The sequence below is a fragment of the Brassica napus genome, chromosome A8 (assembly GCF_020379485.1).
Source record: "Brassica napus cultivar Da-Ae chromosome A8, Da-Ae, whole genome shotgun sequence".
Lineage (NCBI taxonomy): Eukaryota > Viridiplantae > Streptophyta > Magnoliopsida > Brassicales > Brassicaceae > Brassica > Brassica napus.
Window position 1 is genome coordinate 10,970,862 of NC_063441.1, and position 11,165 is coordinate 10,982,026.

The 11,165-nt window shown below is 41.6% G+C and overlaps 1 non-coding gene across 1 annotated transcript; it reads left to right on the forward strand.

Annotated features, from left to right (window-relative positions):
* The first annotated feature begins 7,062 nt into the window (after positions 1 to 7,062).
* Positions 7,063 to 7,169, forward strand: LOC125577530. Its single transcript, XR_007315937.1, has one exon. It is a non-coding gene; the product is annotated as a small nucleolar RNA R71 (small nucleolar RNA).
* The last annotated feature ends 3,996 nt before the right edge of the window (positions 7,170 to 11,165 follow it).

Consider the following 11,165-nt stretch of genomic DNA (forward strand, 5'->3'; position numbering starts at 1 on the left):
GGATAAGGTGGGGAAGAGCTTGTGGGTGTCTCTGTTTGTACCTGCGCAGAACTAGTAAGCGTATTAGTTGAATTAGTTCATGTACCCATATTCGTGTTCTGTTCTGGAGGAACAAAAGGCGTCTGCGTAGGCAGCGACACTTGTGATGGAGGATCCTTGCTTGGGGGTAAAGGCGACGAGTGTTGTTCGAGTGGTGTCGTGAAGATTAGTATTAGAGTAGGTGGAGTGAAGAGAGCTGGAGAGGGGTGATCATCAGGAGCCTTGTCGAGAACAGCCGAAGCATATGGGAAGTGAGACTCGACGAACTGAACATGCAGACATATAAATGCGACAGGTCGAGATGTGGAGACATAAATAGGCGCTTTGCGTGATGGAGTAGCCAAGAAAGACGCAAGGTAATGATCGATCGTCAAGTTTGTGCGCCGTATACTGTCTCAGCCAAGGAAAGCATAAACAACCAAATATTCTCAGCTTGAGGTAGTTCGGTGGTTTCCCGAAAAGCTTCTGGTATGGTGAGTCGTTTCTGATCACCGGTGATGGCAGTCGGTTAATTAGATAGACCGCGGCAGCAAAGGATTACGTCCAGTACGTTGTTGGTAGTTTAGCTTGATGAAGAAGAGTTAACCCCGTCTCGACTATGTGTCGATGTTTGCGCTCCGCGATTCCATTATGTTCGGGTGTGTGGTGGAGAGGTAAGAAGAGAAATGCCATTGGAGGATAAGACGGATCGCATGGCGATGAATTTTCCACCATTATCTGAATATAAGTTGCGGATTTTGGAATCAAAATGCTTCTCGACAAGGGCCTTGAAGGTAATGAAAGTTTCTTTTACTTTGGATTTTTGTCGGAGGAGATAGAACCATGCATACCGTGTATAATGGTCTACAAAAATAAGATAGTATTTGAATTGATCAATGGAGAGAGTGGGAGAAGTCCAAACATCTGTGTAGATGTATTGGGAGGCTGAGTTGAGACAATTGTGCTTAAATAAAATAGGAGTTTATGAGTTTTATTAATGAAACAATGAGAACATGGTGTTTGTGAAGAAGATGATAAAGGCAAAGAAAATTTTGAAACAACATGTTGCAGAGTAGATAAAGAAGAATGTCCCAAACGGGAATGCCAAAAACAAAATGAACTTTTTGGTGTTGGAGTGGCGAAGAGAGAGATGGTGTTTGGGGATATCACTGGCCACTCGTACAACTCGTCTTTAGTTCTTCCTTGGAGTAATCGGACCCCCGTGCTGAGATCCTTCACCTGAAAGTGGGTATGAAAGAATTCAACATATACATTATTAGAATTGCACAAGCAATAAACAGAGATAAGGTTTTTATGAAGGTTAGGGACATAAAGGACATCATTAATGTTAAATGAGCGAGAGGGAGTTATAAGAGATGTTGAACCAGTATGCGAGATTGAGAGACCGGAACCGTCAGCAATAGTGACCTCCTCTCCACTTGTGTACGGTTGATGAAGGGCAAGGGTTCTCAGCTCAGTGGTGAGGTGATGTGTAGCTCTACTGTCCATGATCCAGTTGTGAGGATTGTAAGAAGACGCAAACACCATGTTTGCTCGTGGCTGCCAAGCGGTCGGAGCAGGAGCATAGGAACGAGACTGAGATGACCTGGCAGTAGTTTTTTGATGTTGAGAGCAACGTCTAGCGCTGTGACCGTAAACACCGCATAACTGGCATTTGCCTTGATAGCCACGGCTGTTGTCATTGCACGAGGAGAACTGTTGTTGTTGTTGCCAAGTCTGATCATTCCGGTTGTTCCTGCTTTGATTGTTGTTCTTGTTAGAACCTTGAAAGTTGCCGCGGTTACCAATGTGAGGAGAGGATCCGCGGTAGTTAGCTACATTAGCTGTTATTGGAAGCACCGTCTGAGACGCCGGAGTAGCTTGGAGCTTAACCTCGAAATTGAGAAGCTTCTCGTGAACCTCCGTGACTGATGGTGTCAAATCACGACTCTCAACCTGATCAACCAGTTGCTTGTACTCCTCTGGCAATCCTTCAAGAATGTATTCGATCTGGTCCTCAAGTTCATACGGTTTTCCCAAAAGCGCAAGTTGATCAAATCGAGTAGTGTAGCCTTGGATGTACGCATCGATTGACATCGTCCCTTTGGTCCAGTTTTTTGATTTGTTGACACAGTTGCTTGATGTGAGCACGAGAAGGCTTCACATACGTAGAAGAGAGAGTGTCCTAGATTTGAGCAGAGGTTGTTGTAGTGAAGAGTATCGGTTGAATGGAGACGGTAATAGTGCCGAGTGATGTTAGGAGTTTTCAAGGCTCCTAAGACAAATGTTGTAGTATAGAAGATTGTCGAACCAGTTCTGAGGGATATCAAAGCACTGAGAATGCAAGTACTCACTTAATCTAAGTGCAACCAATGATTTAGATGGGTTTTAAGCTATGACTAAAACTAAAAAGCAATAACAGAATGATACTTTCTTGACTAAGGGAAAAGAGAATTCATGGGCATAGGGATTAGACCTTGGGTGATCAAGTATCGAACTAAGGATGGCAAATGATCAATCAAACTATCAACCTTAAGCTTAGACACAATTCTAAGCAAGCTCTATGTCTAGATGAATGCTCATTTGCTAACATATCTCAAACATCAAATGTCTTTGGTTGAATAATATGAAAACAATCATTACTAACAAGTCTATTAGCTATCTTAGCATCTTTAACAACAAATGTCTTTGGCAAAGTATACTAAAAGCCTAGGAGAGTTGTCTCAGGCATTTCATCAAACACCTTTTGGGTGGGAAATGTCTATTGATCAACTTTTGAGTGGCCAACTCAGAAGATGCATTATGAATACTCTACTAGCAAGGAACAAGAATGATCTACACTAAAACATCCTAGAACTAACCTAATCACCCTTAATCTCCCTAACCCATGAATTCAAAAGGTGATTACTCACTAATCTCCATGATTCCTCTTAAACCCATATTGGATTTCAGATTAATCATGTAGAGAAACACAGGAAATAGATAAGAACACAGAATTCTCAATAATAAACTGATCAATTCATCCAAAGAGATCCCTTTCCAAAGGTTTTTGGTGGTTTTTCTAAGAACAAAGATATGATCTGCCTCCTGGTGGCTTACAGAGTAATAAAACATAGGTTTAGAAAATAAAAACGTGCATAATGAAATGACCAAAATGCCCTTGAGAAATCACAAGTTCGAGCAGAAACAAAACACGGAGCGACCTCAGCCCGTCGCTCCGACAAGTCGCTCCAGGCTTCGGGAGCGACCTCGCTGTGTCGCTGCGAGAGGTCGCTCCGGGCTCGTTCTCGCGTCTCCGGGTGATGAAAACGCGAGCGACTTCTCCCTGTCGCTCTGGTATGGTCGCTCTGAGCTTCGGGAGCGACTTCAGCACGTCGCTCTGGAAGGTCGCTCCGAGGTGTAAATGTGTGTCTCCAGACGTGAAAACGCGAGCGACCTTGTGCAGTCGCTCTGGATGAGTCGCTCCGGGATGTGGTGCACAGCGACCTCATGCCGTCGCTCCGAGAGGTCGCTCCGGCAGTGCTCGTCCAAAGATCACTCTAATCACCTCCTTTTGAGCTCCAAATGCACCCAAATGTCTCCAGAAACTCCATGTGGTACTCAAATACCTGATAGAGACATATGCATGCAAAATGCAACCTAGACATGGCTAAATCCTAATCTATATGATGAAAATGCACATGAATAAATGGATAAAACAATGTAAATATGCAAGATATCAACTCCCCCAAACTTGTTCTTTTACTTGTCCTCAAGTGAACTTTCTAGAACTCAAGGAGAGAGGTTTGAAGGTGGGAGCTCATAGCCAAAAGAAACACAACTAGCGAATATAATTAGCACACTCTCTTATTACACTCTAGCTTCTCTAGGCCTATCTCAACTCCTTTTGTCCCTACACTCATCATCAAGCATCCACACATTCAAATCAACCAACTCTCACATTCATTAAGCACAAAACATCAGGTGAATTCTTGCAAATGGTCAGTTGGTCCAAGTCATTTGGTTGGGTAAGGGAAGGCTTTTATTCAAGTGATTCAAGAGGTTCAAAACATATGATCTTTAAGGTGGTTTACTCTCAAAACAAGTAGCCTTGACATTGCACATAATATATCTAAGAAAGGGACCAACTCATGCATACAATGCTCAATCTCCATTGTTCTACCCTTTTCCCAAACATACAATTACACAATCATTCCCAAATGTCAAACCCAACTCACATCTCTCACCAAAAGATCTTAAGAACTTTAACTCTTTCTTTTTGAAATCTACAAGGGATTTTTCTACAACCTCAAAACATTTCTTAGCTCCTAACAACTTTGCTAGCCCCCTTTTCTTTCTTTTTTTTTTTTTTTTTTTTCGATTTCTTTTTTTTTTTTTATATATTTTTTTTTTTTAGGTTGGGGGCCAAGACTTTTCAAAACTAGAGCTAGAGGTTCTCTACTTATCCCAGAAAATCAATTCACTTAAGCACAAAGAGTCTATCCTTTTTATTTTTCATTTCTCCCAAATCATGATCACAACACTCACCCTCCCACCTATAGCTAGACAAAAGAGTGTCCAATCTAGCAAAAATGAAGATCAAGCATTGTCGTTCCCGATACTCTCAACATTATGCGCATGTAAGACTTTCCGAAGAAGGCCTCACTCATCAAACAATGAAAGCTTAAAAGGAAGGAAAGGTTTTGGGAGTGGTCTACCACTAGAGTTTGTCAAAAAGATTGGCATAAAAGATGTGACAACTCCAGTGTGTATAGCCATGACTCAGTACACAAGGGACCCTAAGCAAGAAGCATTAAGTTCATTCATTTCTAATAAGGTTGTAGTTGGCTTCAAAGACTGAGTTTCAGCAATCAACAAGTTTCAGGAAGAGTTTTCAAGGCTCGAAACATACAAGTCTTTTTGAGAGGTGCAAAAGCTACTCAGGTGCAACGTAGTGTTCTTTACAAGGCATTCAAAATCATTGCTCCCAATGCAAGTGAATGCAACCTATATGCTCTAGACTCTCCTAAAAATGCAAATGATGCAAACTAAATGATTGGTTTTTTTTTTTTTTTATGCAAATAGGTATGCAATGCATGACTCAATGAAACAACATCAAAGCAAACATGATCAAATACTTGGTACCTCCCCCAAACTTGAGTTACACAGTCTCTGTGTCGTCAAGTAGAGAGAGATACCGAAAAGAAGACTAATATGCAAAAATGAAATGGTATATACAAGGGAGTGTGGTGGGTTACCTTCTATGGGGAATGAGTAGAGGGAGATGCTCCCTCCTCGTCGTCCTCAGGTGGTAACTCTTCAAGGTGCTCATCAGCAGGAGTGTCAATCTCTTCAATGTAGAAGGCTTGCCCGAACACAGTTGGTTTCCTCATTTTCCTCTTGATGTCAAAGTGGAGGATGTTCTCTTTACCCAAATGGAGATCAATCGTGCCCTCCTTCACATTAACAATAGCTCCTGCTGTAGCTAAGAATGGCCTTCCTAGAATCAATGGATCTTGAGCCTCCTCACCCATCTCAAGCACCACAAAATCTGTAGGTATCTCATACCTTCCAATCTTCACAGGGAGGTCCTCTAAGATGCCCACAGGGTACTTCACTGAACGATCAGCTAACACCAGAGAGAGTCTACACTTCTTGTACTGAGTGAATCCAAGCTTCTTTGCAACAGACAAAGGCATCAAGCTGACACTAGCTCCCAAATCGCAGAGACTTTTCTCAAATACCATAGGTCCAAGAGCACAAGGTAGTGTGAAGCTTCCTGGATCCTCTAATTTCTCTGGAACATCAAGCCTCTGGATGATGGCATTGCACTCATGGGTAAGAATCATCATGCTTTCCATCTCCTTCTTCTTTGCAGCTACAACATCTTTCAGGAAATTGTTGTATTGAGGAATCAACATGAAAGCATCGATGATGGGCATTGCAACCTGAGCTTCACTCATTTGCTTCTCAAACAGAGCTTTGTATTTCTCTAGCAGCTGCTTCTTGAATCTACCAGGGAATGGAAGTTTGGGTTCATAGGGAGGAGGAACAAAAGAACTTTCACTTGCTGGAGTAACAACTTCACCATCCTTTACTGTCTTCTTCTCCTCTCCAACCTTTCCTTTACCTTTGGCTTCCACTATCTTCTCCAAGATCTCGTCATTGATCTTCTCATCAACAATCACCACTTCATCATCTATGTTGATGGCAACCCCCTCACCTAATTTCTCAGCATCCTTGGTGAGGGTTCTAGGAGGTAACTGCTTACCACTCCTAAGGGTGATAGCTTTGGCCTCCTTGGGATTTTGGTCAGACTTTCCAGGTAGAGATCCTTGCTGGCGATTCTGGTGAGTGTTCATGGAAACAAATTGATTCTCTAAATTCCTGACTGTAGAAGCAAGGTGTGAGAATTTGTTGTTGAGCTCATTGTAGCTCCCATCAATCTTGGAATGAAGGTTCTTCAACTCATAACCAACTTGCTTCTCACTTCTAGTCTGAGACTCCAAGATTTGCTTCAGTAAGGTATCAGTGCTGCTCTCTTGAGGAGCAGAGGAACCAGACGAGGGGTTTTGCTGAGGCTGATAGCTGCCTTGCTGGTTGTTTCTTGGCGGATAACCACTCTGCTGGTTGTTGGAATAGGACTTCTGTTGGTAGTTGTTGTACTGAAAGTTGGGTTCTTTCTTGTACCAGCTACCATTGTTGTTGATGAAACACAGCTCTTCCTGACCTTCCAAACCCTCAACTTCATGGACAATAGCTGGTGTCTCTTGGCTTGGGTTGCCGACAAAGTGCAGCTGCTCTTGGGTAGCTTTATCAGCAAGGAGGATGTCTATCTTATCCTGTAGAGCTTTCAACTCCTTCCTCGTTTGCTTATCCTCAGTTCTACTGCTTCTGTCGTGGTCTCCACTGTAGACTGCATCACTCTTTACCATGTTGTCAACCAGTTCTTCTGCATCCTCCTCAGTTCTCCCCAAGAAGAACCCATTGCTAGCTGTATCCAGTCTGGCTCTGTACTTAGGAAGAGCACCACGGTAGAATGTGCTCAGCAAGCTCTCCTTAGAAAAGCCATGGTGTGGGCATTGAGCTTGGTAGCCCTTGAATCTCTCCCAGGCTTCACTGAAGCCTTCCAAGTTCTTCTGTTGAAAGCTGGAAATCTCGTTTCTCAGCTTAGCAGTTCTTGAAGTAGAGAAGAACTTCTCCAAGAATGCTTTCTTGCAGTCATCCCAAGTAGTGATGGAGTCACTGGGTAGAGACTTCTCCCACTGACGTGCCTTATCCCCCAAAGAGAAAGGGAATAGCTTGAGCTTTAAGGCATCTTCGGACACACCATTGGTTTTTGACAACCCACAGTAGCTGTCGAACCTGTCCAAGTGATCAAATGGATCCTCTAGAGCCAAGCCATGATACTTGTTGTTCTCGATCACGTTGAGGAGTCCTGATTTGATCTCAAAGTTGTTGGCTGCCACAGCGGGTGCTCGGATTCCCAATCTATGACCATGAATGTTGGGGCGGTCGTAAGTGCCAATGGGTCGAGCTGCTCGCTGTTGGTTTTGAGGTATGTCTCCCATATCAGTACTCAATCTCTGCAAGTGAGCCTGTTGCTCTTCTTCTCTTCTATTTCTAGCACACTCTCTCTCTAAAGCTCTGATGTCTGCAGCTATTGGAACTAGGTTTGATGGACCCCTGCTCCTCAAGTTCATACACCTGTAGATTAAAGGGAGGTGAAGAAAGAGAATCAGTAACAAAAGAAAATAAAAATGACTTAGTCTCAAGCAAGTGACTAAATCTCAATGTTCAAATCTACTCAGAATTTGGCAACGGCGCCAATTTGATGTTAGGAGTTTTCAAGGCTCCTAAGACAAATGTTGTAGTATAGAAGATTGTCGAACCAGTTCTGAGGGATATCAAAGCACTGAGAATGCAAGTACTCACTTAATCTAAGTGCAACCAATGATTTAGATGGGTTTTAAGCTATGACTAAAACTAAAAAGCAATAACAGAATGATACTTTCTTGACTAAGGGAAAAGAGAACTCATGGGCATAGGGATTAGACCTTGGGTGATCAAGTATCGAACTAAGGATGGCAAATGATCAATCAAACTATCAACCTTAAGCCTAGACACAATTCTAAGCAAGCTCTATGTCTAGATGAATGCTCATTTGCTAACATATCTCAAACATCAAATGTCTTTGGTTGAATAATATGAAAGCAATCATTACTAACAAGTCTATTAGCTATCTTAGCATCTTTAACAACAAATGTCTTTGGCAAAGTATACTAAAAGCCTAGGAGAGTTGTCTCAGGCATTTCATCAAACACCTTTTGGGTGGGAAATGCCTATTGATCAACTTTTGAGTGGCCAACTCAGAAGATGCATTATGAATACTCTACTAGCAAGGAACAAGAATGATCTACACTAAAACATCCTAGAACTAACCTAATCACCCTTAATCTCCCTAACCCATGAATTCAAAAGGTGATTACTCACTAATCTCCATGATTCCTCTTAAACCCATATTGGATTTCAGATTAATCATGTAGAGAAACACAGGAAATAGATAAGAACACAGAATTCTCAATAATAAACTGATCAATTCATCCAAAGAGATCCCTTTCCAAAGGTTTTTGGTGGTTTTTCTAAGAACAAAGATATGATCTGCCTCCTGGTGGCTTACAGAGTAATAAAACATAGGTTTAGAAAATAAAAACGTGCATAATGAAATGACCAAAATGCCCTTGAGAAATCACAAGTTCGAGCAGAAACAAAACACGGAGCGACCTCAGCCCGTCGCTCCGACAAGTCGCTCCAGGCTTCGGGAGCGACCTCGCTGTGTCGCTGCGAGAGGTCGCTCCGGGCTCGTTCTCGCGTCTCCGGGTGATGAAAACGCGAGCGACTTCTCCCTGTCGCTCTGGTATGGTCGCTCTGAGCTTCGGGAGCGACTTCAGCACGTCGCTCTGGAAGGTCGCTCCGAGGTGTAAATGTGTGTCTCCAGACGTGAAAACGCGAGCGACCTTGTGCAGTCGCTCTGGATGAGTCGCTCCGGGATGTGGTGCACAGCGACCTCATGCCGTCGCTCCGAGAGGTCGCTCCGGCAGTGCTCGTCCAAAGATCACTCTAATCACCTCCTTTTGAGCTCCAAATGCACCCAAATGTCTCCAGAAACTCCATGTGGTACTCAAATACCTGATAGAGACATATGCATGCAAAATGCAACCTAGACATGGCTAAGTCCTAATCTATATGATGAAAATGCACATGAATAAATGGATAAAACAATGTAAATATGCAAGATATCACCGAGCAAAGCGTTGCAGATCAGTCTGCCTTGTCTCTTCCACAAGACGTAGTACTGATTCGCTGAGATCACACCATCCATTGTTATCGTGGGTGGAGGCATGACAACAGATCCATCGATGTCTCCCATTAGATCATAGCCATCGAGTAGGGCGTGAACCTGACGGCTCCACATGAGGAAGTTGGATGCCGTGAGCTTCGTAATGTTGGTCATATTAAGGTTGAGAAGGTTTGTGGTATTGGAAACAATGATTGTTTCAGTGGAAGAGGCCGAAGAGTTCGACATGATTCAAAGAATCAGTGAAAAGAAAAATCGTGAGAAGAAGAAGAGTAGAAGTGGGGGCTAAGAGAGTTTTGAAAAATTAGGGATCTATGGTTCTTGATACCATAAAGAGAATATGACTGAATGGTTTGTATTACTCATAAGATTACAGTATATATACATCGTACATTAGATATTCTAAGTATCTAGTATTTACTGAGAGGTCTTTATACTTCTATCTTCTACAGGTGGTTCCATATCAAAATTCTCTTCGTCTTTCTTTCTCTTTACTTTTTACTACAAAAGTTTGTTTTGGGTTTTGATTGCTGAATTTTTACTGCTTATCATCCTTTGAACCAGTGGAAAGAATTCTAAGTGATCACATAAAAATCGTGAGCTAAACACTTTGTGAGTGTGAGGATTTTTATTTGCTAACTCTTTTGTTAAGTGTTTTCAGGATGTTTGGACTTTTCAAGAAATCAAAACCACAACAAGACGTTTATTTTCATTTTAAAACCGTGTTAGAAAAAGAGCAAATGATTTTTGGAAATAAGAAACAGTTTGCTTCTAATGGATTTGATTTTGTGCAGAAACAAAGAAACCAAAGGAAGAGACAAAACATGATCGATGATGATGAGAAGTGGGTCAGAAGTGGTGATCATCCCTTCTTCAAAGCCAAGAGAAGCAACTATGATGTGTTTGATCAGAAGAGCTTCTGACTTATGTCAATTTGGAGAAGATGTTGCATAGGCAATTCATGCTATCCGGCAACTCAAAAAGAAGAAAAACACCAACACTTTTATTGCACCAAAACATCAAAGTAATTTTTCTTCTCTTTCAAATTCTAATTTGAAAACTAATGTATTGCCTTCTGATAAAAGCAAAGTTGTGAAACCTACAAGCAAAACTCATTCTACCAGGTACTTCAAATGCCATAGGATCGGTCATTACGCTAACAAGTGTCGAAAGCAAAGACCGTTGGTGACTTTGGAGAATGAGAACATTGAAACCGAACCAGAAAAGGAAGATCCATTACAAATTTTTGATGACTTCACATATGAGCCAATTTAGGGGCTAGATGAACAAATTCGTGGTCATCAAGCCAACCAAGAAGAATCATCTTCCATTGAAAAAACCAACCGAACTCAAGGTGACCATTGTGTTGATTATGGTTCTTTTGCTTATAATCCTTTTTCTTTTAATGTTTCAGATTTGACGACAAATCTTTTTAAAGAGTAAGGGAATGATGTGCTCCAGTTCGTGGATCAGTCAAATGGAGCCAACCAACATGGAGATAAGGACGTTCTGAACAATTTGACCGATGGTAAAAACCTAATCTCGATGATTTAAGATCGAGGAGCATGGTATATCGCTCTTTAACCTTTCGCTAAAAAAAACTAATTACCTCTTTGTTTGACTATTTCACAAATAACCCTTTTTGCTAAGTTAATGTAGATCGTTAATTAATTAAAAAAAGAGAAAAAATATTACTTTTACTCTAATAGTGATAATTTTGCTGTGTGTGAATTTATCTTTTAAGACATTTTTCTTAGAGAATAAACGTTAATCATTAACCTTTAGCTCTCGGTCATTGTAAAAAAAGAAA